Genomic DNA, 13,760 nt, shown 5'->3' on the forward strand with positions numbered 1-13,760 from the left:
CTTGATTGGAAAGTGATCATCATAAGATTCAAAAGGATGATACATATTTACAATTTTCAAAGGGAAAATAATTAAAAAATTAATCTAAAATCTTCTCTAAAATACAATATACATTGGAAAACTCTATCAATTTAGAAAGAACAGAATGTCTTTGATAACAATCCAAGTTAAAAGTCTGATCTTTTTGTATTGTTCTTTCAGGTTCATTCCTCCAGTGGAGTCTTAGTTGTGAAATTTATGTGGAGTCGCCAGGTGGATGATTTTAACCTTTGTGTGTCTGATCACTATCCACCATCATAGATCATATCTAAACCTGTAAAACAATTCTGAAGAAAAATAGCAAATAACTTCAAATCATTCCTTTAAGATACATAAAATATTTAATTTAGTGCTTTCTCAAAGGTGTATTTTAACTGAAGATTTGTTCTTCCCTAGTGGAGTCCCCACTATGTTATCACTCAGAAGTTTCTCAAGGTTAAAGAAAGAAATTTTCGAGGTAACCACAAACCAAATTTTAAGTACAGAATCTAGGCAATTTGTACTTAGAGAGGGCTCTCTCTTTGTGATTTAGCTTTGTTTTGTGAGATATTAGGCTAGTTATGAAATCTTGCGGGGTTTTGATTTTGTTTAGTGGTGGAATTCAGGAGCAGATGGATAGAACATGGTATTTCAGGCCATTGGGCTATGGAGTCAACTGAAGATGGCTTAACTGGATCAGGTTGATTCAACAAAGGAGGGCTTCACAGGGCAAGATAGCTAAACAAGATACAAATGATAACTTAAAGGGGTGAAATGGTCTTGAAAAGGATGTAGGGAAATTAAGAATCCTTCAATAAAGTTCAAGATTAGGGAAAGGGAGTGATCATTAACAAAAAGCAATTAAGAATTTTTTGTTAAATGGTCACAATGATAAACTAAGAAGCAGGGAGCAATTAAGAATTCCCTACCTATGATAGCTTGCAAGAAAACATTAAGAATATAAACAATTTTAAAGACAGAATGCTGTAAAGCTCTTTCTGAAATATAATTTTTCGTTTATCATTCAGATATGGAACACATGTGAAATATTTAAACAAGAAAAATGTAAAAACATAAGATATAGAATACTTACTTGTTTCTTGTTTGACACAGGAATCCTGTAAAAGTCCTTTGCTTTATTACTTTGTCCAGCTAGCCATACAATAGTTGTTCAACAACACTTTTATTCCAAAATAAAGAGTCTACAGAAATGTCTAAGAATCCACCCAAAATACTTCAAATGAAGAAGTATTTATACTAATTGTAAACTGAAATATCTTGAAAAAATATCAAGATTAGTTTCGCAAATATCTCCCACTGTTTACATTAATAGAACTCAAATAAAGGACATTCAAAACTAATGAATCTATTTGGCACTATTTCTATGGATTTATGGTGACAAAGAAGAGAAATTCGAATTTGATAGCAACTCTTAGTTGATGATGAGGCATCCCAGTCACTAACTGCATTCTTCGTTTGTACATTCTGCCCTAGAAATTCTGCAAACTTAGGGTCCAATGATACGCTTGTATATCTCAATCCGTGATATAAATGTAAAAATGGAAAGACATTTTTGTATATAAAAATGTTTTTGAGATAAACCTCTCTCAGTTTCCCAAAATTCTGCTCTAGTTGTTCACAATATCCTCTACAAAAATATGTCAAAAATAGGACTTTGCACAAACTGAAAACTAGGCTGTGAAGACATGCACTTATCTCCATGTTGATAATACCTGTGTAAAAAGTGAGAGAGGCTTTTGTATATTGGCCTGTTAGGAACAAAAACCTCATCCACTTTCACAAGATACTTCTTGTATTCACCACAATAGTTTCTGCAAAACTATGACTTAAACAGGAAATTTCTGAAGAATGTACCATTTCTGCTCTGATTTCATCTTTTAACCTTAAATTCCTTTCAACTGTTTTTCACTTTTACTTTGGATAAACTTCATTGTAGCTGGTGAAAGTGTTTTCATATTTGTTTAACCCTTAATGTCTTCATGTTTACTTTTACTTTTTACTTTTACCGCTCTGTTTTTCATCTGTCTTCACTTTGACATGAATTTGTATACTCTGTTTTGTAACTGTCTTCCCTGCTGTTTATCTTCATGCTAGATGATTTACTTGACTTGGTCTTCAATTTGATACTCTTTAACCTTGATACACTTTGACTGTTCTTTACTGTGTCCTTTTACCTTCCATCTCTATTTGAATAGATTTGATAACAATCTCGGAGTAAATAGGTCTTATGACTAGTATTAAGACTGTTTATCCAAGGCTGTGGTCTTTTGATTACCTGTTATGGAGCGACTGGTAATGGTGTATTGGTTGACTTGGAAGCACACCGTGGACTGAAGCGGTGTCGGGCAACAACTTTCAGGGTGGTTGATGGTTTTGGGTACGAGTTGGTCATTTTCTACGTACTGGTTGCATGCATGAGTTTTTCAGAATAAGGACGAAAAATGGATTAACTTTGTTTTTATGCAAAGTCAAAGTTTTTGGCGGGTTTCGTGACACGGACAGGTTACGTCAGCGGGGGTGACTTGACATTTTGTCATTAGCGGGAGGTGGTAAGCGGGTTTCATTGCACCGCTTATGGAGGGTAAGTGGTATTTGGGGGGAGCCGCATGATTCCATACATTGCTCGACACGTAGCATCGGCACTGTTCACAAAACTGCTCACATCGTGTGCTAAAGGTCGACCAAAAGGCCCACGTGATATGAGTGAGGGCCGTCGGATCTAAAGGGTCCGATCGGACGGTAGTCGACAACGGGAAGTGGCGGAAGGTTAACGTAGGGGGGGCCCAATATAATTAAAGAAGTTAATCATATCGGGGGTGGTTTTATTGGTTCGAAAGTTATTAATTAATCGTGGGGATTAATTAATCCTTGTTTTATTATGGCGGGGGTAGGGTACTTAATTATCCATGGATTGGTTAATTAATTATGTTTATGGAATTTATTATGATTATATTTAACCGAGGGGCGAGATATGTAAAATTTGGGGTTTTCGTGTATTTATAATAATACGGGAATGGGTAATGTTTGTATAGGGGATTACATAATAATATGAATTAGTGGTTAATATGACTTTGTGAAATGCGCGCTAAGTTAAAAACATTTTCATCATACATATTTAAAACTTAGGCTAAGTGAAAATGAAGGTTTATATGGAGGGTGTTCTATTTTCCCTAAGTAAAATAGAATTTTTACTTAGGAAAAGATTTATTAGGGAAATGAATAACTTATGCAGGGGGGTGAATATTGATGAAGGGGCTCAAGCACTTAGGCATTACAAATTATTGGGCCGAGGGTCCGGTTCCTCCAAAAGTCAGAGAAATGCTCTGAGCCCCTCTAACTTTGGTAATTACCTTTAGTACTTAGGGAATTAGTGAAGATTTAGGGAAAATGAGTAGGGAAGTTAATTACTTTTGACTTTGAGTGTTGATGTGCCTTCCATGTGATACACGCCTTGTCCAAGTGATGAAAGAAAAAGATTTAAGCATTAAACTCAACCATTCATCACACATTTATTCTGCAACCATCATCTACTTACCCTACCTACTTAACCTAGCATTTTTACTTCTTTATTAGGGTGCACTTAGATTGGCAAACCCTTTTCAACTTTTATTTTCTTTTACATAGTGATATCTATCTAAATCTAACCTTATTACATCCAAGGGCTCAGATTGAACTGTTTAACTCCTTTTTCACTCTACCTATCTACTGATCTGCCAAGATTAAACTATTTGGTTAGATCTTTATTCTCTATTTCTACGACATGAAATTGAAAATATGAACTAGTCAAGCTTAAACTGTTTGACTACTCATGAATTGTGGCATAGGTGACAAGTTGCACACAATTTTTATTATACAAAAGTAAAAAAGTAGTGGCATTTAGACTTGCACACTTTCATGGTCTTTTCTTTTTGTTGGGGTTCATTTTCTTTCATTTTTTGACCTTTTCTTTATTCTTTTTACCCTTTTATTCTTTTTCTAGGGCATACCCTCTTTACATTTTTTAATTTTTTTATTTTTTACAAATATGGAAAACATTTGCAGAAGCAAAGGTATGTACATATTTCAGAGCTAAACCCAGCCAATCATGATATATGACACCTATTGGTATAGGAACCTAACAAGATGAAGGTAATAAAGAAGAATCTAAATGCAACATAGGACATGCAGAAACGTTATACGAATCATAACATGTTTTTTAAGGAGTTTCAGGTTAGGGAATAGGTGTATATGTGCATCAAGCCCAAGAAGAGCTCCTTGCGGATTGGAGCTTGTGCCAAGATGGAACCTCGGTTTTGTGGACCTTTCAAGATCCTTGAAAGGATTGGACCAGTAACTTATCAACTTGCACTACCTATGACGGTGAAAGTCCATGTTGTTTTCCATGTGTCATTGCTTAAGAAGTAGGTTAAAGATGTTGATCATGTGATTGACTAGTTTGTATTGCAAGTGGAGCCAGATGGAGAATTCCAGCTGAAACCTCAGTGTATAATTTTAGAGAAAGATGTTCATGCTCTAGAACCGAGCAATCGAGCAGGTTAAAGTGAAATGGAAGCACTTTGGGCCCGATGAAGCTACATGGAAGGTGGCAGATTAGATGCAGGCTATGTTTCCTTCTCTATTTGCTTGTTGAGCGAATGTTTTTGGTATATGTTTTGGTGTGATGTTTTAGTATATGTACATATGTATATGGATGTAAATACCGCCATGGGTTGTGTTATAAAGATCCAATAAGCTGTATGGGTGTCATGTCATTATGGTTGTCATGTTGTTATATTGTCATGTCAGTTGTTTCTCAGCAGGTTGATCATTGTAAATATTGCACCGAGCTAAGTTATAAAGATCCATGGGTAGTATGTTAATAAAGGAAAAATAATAACCATGGTCATGGGACACTTATTCCAAGCTGAATGTTGGGCAAAACATCTAGTGTGGGTGTTCATTTGGTTTATTATGGTTAAGGAAATTGGAAAAGGAAATGGCAAAGGCTTTAGAAAGGCAAAATGGAATTTTTGGCAATTTATTTATGAAAATAAAGGAAATTAGGAGAAAAGGAAGGTGAAAGGTCACATGTTGCATGTGAGGAGGAAAATGAAGGAAAATAATGAAAATTTGAAGAAAATTGAGGCCTCATTAATAAAAAGACTTCTGAGGATCAATGGGTACCTTTTGTCAGTTGAATTTTGGAGCTCTCTCTCTCTCTCTCTCTCTCTCTCACTCTTGGACACTTAGAGTTTTCTTGGAACACTTCAGCATTGGATCAAGAAAAAAAAATAAGGCAAGAGGAAGCAAAGATCAAGCAAGGAAGAGCATGATCAAGCAGCTACAACATGATTATACACAGGTATCGAGTTGCATGTATTATTTCCTTACTAGTTTTGGCATGCATGGTTATGCATGTGTGTTCTTGGTTCTCTTGCTATCATTAACATGGGTTTTTCTAGGTGTGACAATGTTCTTCAGCCTTGCCTTTCCATTTCCAAATAGCCATGGTGTGATGGGGTTCTCATGTTTTGGTTGAGCTATATTGCTCGATGGATTCGAAATTGAGTGAGGTGGTCTCTGAAAGAAAGAATACATGGCCTAGTGATCTCTGAATCATATTGTCGATTGTGGTAAAGACTTTTCCTAGTAACCCCTAATCCAGACTGTGGGTTGCGGTAAAGCTGGATTTTGTGTTACCTCGGTGGGCCTAGGAATTCTTGACTGGTGAATTGTGGGATCTACGATAAAGACTATAGGTGGGTGCCCTCAATAAGGTCTAGGAATCCTTGGCCAGTGAATAATAGGATATATAGTAAATCCTGGAGGGTGGAGTCTCAATTAGGGCCTAGTGATCCGGTGGGGATTGCGGTAAAGCCTAGAGACTAGGAAACAAGTAAATTCCTCACGTGTAGGTGGAGGAATCCAGTGGCATCCATACTTGTTTAGGGCCTAGTGATCTGATGGGGATTGTAGTAAATCCTCGTTCTATTGATGAGGGTGAGGTGGTTTAATGTTTGGAAGCCTTGGTTGATTTTGGTTATGCATGCCACATTCATGCTTGGAATATGGCACGGGGGTGATTGGCTGAAAGAAAGATTTGGTTCAACCAATCTATGGTGAGGTGGTTCATGGAAGTCACATACCAAGTTGGATTTTGCATTCATTAATAAGAGTTATTTTGCTTGGTATTTTATGAGCAAATGTACTAGTTCATATGTGGCATTTATGGTTTTTGTATCCTTATTATTTATATTATTTATATGTTGGTTATGAGTATGTTTTATGATAGTGATGATGTATGATTCTCATCATGTTTTGATTTGTAAATGAATGAACTATTAATATATGACCTAATAGATGATAATGCGGCTAATGTGATAAGGCATCAATGCTTCTTAGTGATTCTCAGATAATTATGACACCCCTATGCTCAGATCTATTGTTATGACCCGTAGAATGCATATTTGTGACATGTTTAACGAAATTCCTATCATGGCTAGTAGGTGTCTAGTCAATTCATTGATCAAATGTTTGCATCAATACCTTTTTTTTGTGTTATTTATCATTCCTAAGGGTTCCATGGAGTTCTGGGCAGTGGCCTGAGTCTTGGCCCTGAAAAGTGGCACAAAATTGGAGGCCGCAAGCTTAGAACTAGCTGGAAAAGTCCCCAGTCGCTGGGATTCCATTTCTATTGGAGAAACTAGAGGGTTTGAGTCGCATGCATTCCCATGTCATGGGAGCAACTAAGGCTCTAGGTCAATACAATGTATGTTGGAAATAATACTGAGAGGGGGGGGGGGGGGGGGGTGAATCAGTATTATCAGATCAGTAAAACCTTTCCAATTTCATACTCAGAAACATATACGCTACTTCAATTAAGTGAACCCGCGTGTACACGCTACTGTGTCTAATGCAACTAGCGTATATCCAGAGATCTTATAATTCAGTTAGCTTAATCTTCAGTAAATGCATCAGAACATTATTAAGCATATTAACAATAAACAGGTGTAGTATAACAGAACAAAACATCACACAAGAGCCACACACATGAACACCATGATATAAGGTGGAAACCCAATGTGGGTGAAAACCACCTGCTGCAATTCGTCTCTTTCTTCTTTAATAAGAAACTTCTTTTACAATGTACTGGTGCAGTCCTTTACCAGTACGCAGGCTACAACCTGCAGAGGGCTACAACCCTCTCTCGTTTTCCAACTACTTCTGGAAGGGAGCTACCACCCCCTCAGCTCTTGTACTATCCGATCCATTTACTAGTACGTAGGTGCTGACCCTACAACCTTCTTTCCTTCAGGGAACATGTTTCATCAATTTTCAGACTGGATCCAAGAGTACAAAACAAACATTACCGAAATACAATCATCAACTTATACTTGCATCATAATTCATTAAACAACCCAATACTGAATCACTGAAACCCTGTCATCAAGAACACAGAACCCAAACCAGAGCCCAGAACTCTGCAACAACCACCAGAATCAGTAGCAACCTGAAATATCAAATCTTATTATGCATACGCTACTTCACTGTACCAAAACCGCGTGTATACGCGCTTTCTCCAAAGGCAACCCGCGTGCAGATCTAGAAATAATTACTTATGCCTTCGCTGTCAGATCCGACCCTTGCCAAGCGTCCCGAACAGATAAACAGCAATACCAGATCTTCTCACTTCGTCAGACACACATTGCTTGTCTCTTTGCCTAATGATCTTCTCCTTATATAGCCTTAGGCCCTTCACAATACCACGGGCCAAAACCATAGCAACACAATACCATCAACTTCAAAACTAGGGATCAACACGTCCGTCGAGACACCATGGTCCAAAACCATAGGCACAACTTCCAAGGAATAACCGCCACGGACCAAAGATAAGTTTTCCACATACACGCTCTTTTACTGAAGCCAACCTGCGTGTACACGCGACTTGATATATAGAGAACCTGCGTATACGCGACTTGGTATATAGTGAACCTGCTTGTATACGCGACTTGGGCTTAACGAACCTGCGTGTATGAACTTTCTTGGCATGCTGTACTAAGATCTGTCCTCTGATTAAGTTGCCATCACCTGTACCAACCTCTGAGCACCTGTACCAACCTCTGAGTGAGTTGCCATCAAGGACAACACTTGAATCATAATGCCAACAATGTAAAGTTACCTCAGGGGTTGGTCATCTGGAAGGTTTGGTTGGCTCTTGAATGCTTTGTAACCTGTGTAGAAGGTCAAATTGGTTGTGTGTTGTTGGTTCAACTTACTTAACTATACATGGGGAGTTGAATCACATCATAGTATCCTCTCGTCACATGTTTACCCCAGTGGTCCGGTTAACTTGGTTAAATGTGGGAGGAGGGTGTTACATGTTATTGACGGTGCTGGACCCACCAACATGTCAAGGGATCTGCCCAATAAGAAGTCCCAACTAGACCTCAGACTGTTTGGTGTAGGAGTCCCAGCAATGGGTCGTACAGTATCGCCTTGACCGCAGTTGCACGCAAAGGCAAGTAAGATATCCCTATTAGTAGCAAGCGTGTGACATATGCAACAAGTCAAGGAAGGTGCATGAACGGTTCTAACACATGGAGGGTGAGGTGAGTGCGCCCCTTAGAAACCTGTGAAAGCACGAGGCTAAGAAGAGAACACACGAGCAAAGATGCATCACAAAATAGAAAGAAAGTAAGCTAGCAATCTAAAGTGATGGTTAAACCAACAATACATTTCAATAAGATTCATACATACTTATATAGAAAAAGTCCATACATGTATGCGTAAGCAAACAAATACATATATCATTAGAGTAAAAGAGTTAGCTGAAATACAAGAACAACGTATGCATGAAACGCGATGGCTCTATTATATTAAGAAGTGAAAGTTCCAATCATACAATATAACCATGACCAACCACTAGTCCTGACAGCGGAACGTTATAGTCACTCTTGCCTGCTTCTCCAAAGAGATATACTAGCTCTCCACTGTGGAGAAGCCAAGGCTCGTTACAATACTCTCCAATATTTCTCTAAGATACTCCTACTAGAAGCTTGGCTGACCAAAAGCCTATACAATGAGTCATGAGAGACTATATATAGAAAATGGTGGAGTGATCCTTGCCATTCCCCTTTGTGACTGTTCATCTACCCTCATGACTCTTAAACTACTCTATGACTGTTACATCTAACTATCGACACTTGAACTTCCACTTGACAAGACGTTATTACAATCTGCACATGTACCCATGTGAGACAAAATAGGCTTGAGCAAGCCATTCAAGACATCACTATGACTTGGAGAACTGTGGGAAGACCATCTCTTCGACATCCTCATGATGGTTGAAGGTGGCGAACTGATGCCAAGCTTGGTAGTTCGTGATGGTGTCCGTGTACTCTGTGGTGACATCTTTCTGGAAATGAACTCTTGCCTCCGTTGCATCTGGGTACAATGCTTTGGCTCCTCTGTCAAACTCGTCTAATAACATGTGCATCATTGTCTTGAGCACGACCGGACCAACGACATACTGATGCATGGTGTTTGCATTGATTGCTAAGTCTGTGCTGGTGGCTATGCATATTAACTCGTCAAAGTACGAGTCAAGCTCTAGTCAGACTTGTGCCTTTGTATTTGCCTCGATGAGTGTCCCAATATATGGGATTGCATGTGCACACACAACAACATCCATGCTTCTGAATAACCATGCATGGGAAGCCTGCAAACTAATGATGAGCTTCGGGAGTTCTTCATAATTTCGGATCTGAATCTGGATATGTGCCTTCAGCTCGACCGCTCTGGGCTTCATCATCTTGGGAAAGTGTAACGGGGCTCCCTTGTATATCATTGTCCATGTTTGCATGTGATCAACAAAAACATGCAAGTTTGACAAGATACGTGCTCTCCTAGCACATCGCTACTGCCAACCGTTGAGATGGACAACTACCTTATGCATGGTACCAAACTTGGAATACAACGCCTGCATGACTATCTCAAGGGATGATACTTCATCTAGTATCGCCTTCTTCAACTCTGCTCGGGTGGATGTTGTAATCAGTTCTCATCCCTACCGGGCCATCTGTAACTCCTTAGCCATTTTCTCGTTCTCTCCTATCAAGAAGTGAACACTCGAGCTAGTGGCTTCGACATATGCTCTGGTAGCATTGGCCAATGTTGTTGGATGCTTACGCACGTCAAATACAATCACTCATTCCTCAAACTACACAAGAGATGTGTTGTCATCTAGAGTAGACACTCTGCACGATTCCACAACCTTATGTTGTGACTCGTCGAATATGTTGTGCATCTCTTCTTCCGTATTGTCTCCAAGGATCTCAGTGTCTCCTTGGTCACATGGTACATGATCTGCTTCTGGATCCAGTGAAGCTGGTGGATTGACCTCTTGGTGGTAAGGCATGAGGTCGATGTCTTGCTCTAACTCTGGCTGCTCCATCTCCGTATCCATCTACTCAAGTACTCGTTCAATCTCTTGAGCGAAGTCCTGCTCCTGCGACTGCTCACCTTGCTTTCTTTGTGCTAGCTATTTGGATGCGTCTACTACCTATATGGGTGTAGTATCATCTGTTTGTACATGTTTCACCCCCTACTGTACCTGTCCTTGCTGCGCTTCCTTCTCTTATCTGCGCAACTCCTGTTCCTTTCGGAGTTTCTCCTTCAACTCATGCAACTCTTTCACTGTTTCCTCCATTCTCTGGTTTTCTCTTTGCCTTTGCGCGATCCTTCTATTGTGCTATTGCCTCTTCACCTCTATTTCCAAATCTACTTTCTGCACAACTAGGTCTTCTCTGAAATTGTAGCTTTGCTCTACCTATGTGATGTCAACAATCTTTCTCTTTCCTTTGTCGCGTGCTGGTATGTTTACCTCTACTGCTGATGCTCTCTTCGAGGCTGCTTCACGCTGCTTCACTAACCATTCCACAACGATGCTGACCGGTTCATTGGGTCTGGAGAAGTTGTGACAATATCTCCATGGGTCTTCCTCCACCCAATGACATGCCCCGTGGATGCATGGAAACTGTAATCTCGCGTAGTGATCCTTCACAAAACAATGCAGGTCATACAGATTAAAGCTTCTGGTGTTGAAAGGATATTTCTTGAGCTCTTCTGTTTCAACATCTGCATGCTTGAGATTTTGTATCTCATACAACCTGATTCACAATGAAAGAGTAGGCCAAGCTGCCTTCTTCTTCTAGTGCAGTGTAGTTGACAGTCCTCGTGAGATGTGGTATAATACTTCTTGCATGAAGAGCTTGTCCGTGGAAAACTTCGACAAAATATGCAGAGGCTTATTCACACTATACATCCATATGAAGGTGCCAAATGATGAGGCATACCAATCCGCTATGTCGATCAGTGCCTCCATTGCTGCCTTCGACATGCAAGGTGGATCCTACTCAAATATCATCTTGTACATTGGCATGACAAAATGATCTAATAGTTGTGTGATGACTCCTTGAAAGCTACATTCGGAAAACAGTCTACACTAAGTATTGACAGAGGTTTCCACTGGTGTCCATGCCCACTTCAAGCCCGGGAACTCTTGATGGGCACAAATTGCATCCAATATGTAGGCGTACATGTAGATTTCTGCTTGTTGACCTTTGGGAGGCTGCTGAGCTCCTGTTACTTGTTCCTTTAGCCTGTGAGCCAACATGTCAGACCAATTGCATTCTTTGCCTTCTCTGGCCAATTGGTCCAACGTGATCACCCAACTCTGCGGGAAGGTCTTCGTGCTCTCTTGGCCATACAAGAGACAAGAAAAGATGACAAGTATTGATACGCCTTCCGTAGTATCTTTGTCTTGTAAATTTGGTTGGGTGTCATCTTGAATTTGGCTAGCTCCTTCACCCAGTTCTTCAAGATATCCCTGGAGTTTTCATTACTATTGGGTATGCTGAAGGGTGTCTCCATGGTGATCACTGGCTTCGAAAAGTGGTACATATACTGATAATCATGTGCCTTGAAGGTAGAAATCTCTGTCCCACTGACACTACTCAATGTCATCATCTTGGGATCAGTGTGCGAGAAGATCTAATGTATCATGTCTATGCATGGGAACGCGGGATACCTGCATGAAATATGGTACAAGCCGAACTTGTGAATGTTCACATAGACTTGGTGGTCTTCAAGATCTTCCCCAAATGTGCTTGAGAATGCATCATTGACCTCTTTCCATTTCAGCTTGATGTCTTTGTCTACAATCAACTTGGTGTCTTTGTATATCGGCAAACTCATAGAGACTCACTCAACTGCTACTCCAGTTGTGCTTTCGTCGGTGTCCTTTGACCTTGATCTCTTGGAGGCCATTGATCTTGAACTGCTAAGAGATGGATGAACACTTGCTATATATGGAGACATGGCAACATGCATGGCAATAAATCTGTTAGTTAAAACCAAAGCAAACTTGAGGAACGACATGAAACATACCTGGGGAACTACTGGCAAGGATTGCACAATTTTCACTAGGAGGTCGAGAGACTGTCTACCGGAACTATGAAAAAGGTAGTCCAGACTATCAGGAGGTTGGTTGATTGCTGGAATTGTACAGTGCGTAATCCAGACTGGCCTGTTGGGTGCTGAGATTGCGCAATGTATAATTTCAGCTAGCAAGTGATGCATGCTGAGGGACTGCATTGTGAAATTTTCTAGGCTAGTAGTCACTGCCTCTTAGAATTGCGCAAATCAAGACTGGAGGGTAGTGACTATCCAGAATTGCACATTTTCTGGGAGGAAGGTAGAGCCTTCCCTCTCAGAATTGCGTAATGTTGTCCGGGAAAGGCAGAGTCCGGGCCAAGGTTGTGCAGACCCGTCGACAGCAAACTGAAAGAATGTGAAGATGTAAATGCATGGTGATACTGAGTGTAAGTAGGAGTGAATGATCATGCATGCATGGTGATACTGAGTGTAAGTAGGAGTGAATGATCGTGCATGCAAACAATGAATGCAAGATTTAGAAAATAAAACAACATGCATGTGTGTGAAATGAGTCGCCCAATCAGCGACTATTCGTGCAAAATAGTGTCATGCATGCAACAATAGTGAGATGCTAATGAAAACTGAAATGGTGCTTGTACAGGTTAACATGCATGCAAATGACAACAAGCGTTCACAGAAATCAAGCAGACAACGTTCACACAAGCCAATACACAAAAAGCAACAGAAATGCTGCAAAAGACAAGTTAAGCAGACTTACCTGGAAATAACTGGGTTGGAAGTGTCGAAGACTCCTAGATGTGCTATGGGATGTAAGAGCTCCAAGATCGATGAGAAGAATGAGATTTGAAGTGTCGAATAAATAAGTTTTAGGTTCATGATGTCCATGCCACAAATTGAGGAAATAGTGACATTTGGAAGAAGGTTTCTAAAACGATATTTGCATGTAACCTCCAACTGTTAAAAATAGATCCCTAAAATCTATGGATGATTTTTTCATGTTGATTTTTTCTATTTCAGGAAAAAGAAACCCATGCATGCAAGTCAAGTTTTCTTGGTCCCGAAGGGAACCGGTCAACCCGAATGCACATGCAACAACCTGCTTGACTGAGAGGGATTTTTGTGCAATTTATGGGAGGAAGCCGAGATGGTTTTCTAGAGGGATTGCACAATTTTTGGGAGAAGTAGCTGACTGTTGCCCATAATTTCACAATTTATGGGCTAAGCAGCACTGTTGGGCCAAATTGTGCAATTTTCACTGGGAAGGCTGCTTGACAGTATTGTGTAGT

Source organism: Pinus tabuliformis, chromosome J (genome assembly GCF_031772625.1).
Source record: "Pinus tabuliformis cultivar Carrire ecotype Pingquan chromosome J, CPIR1, whole genome shotgun sequence".
Lineage (NCBI taxonomy): Eukaryota > Viridiplantae > Streptophyta > Pinopsida > Pinales > Pinaceae > Pinus > Pinus tabuliformis.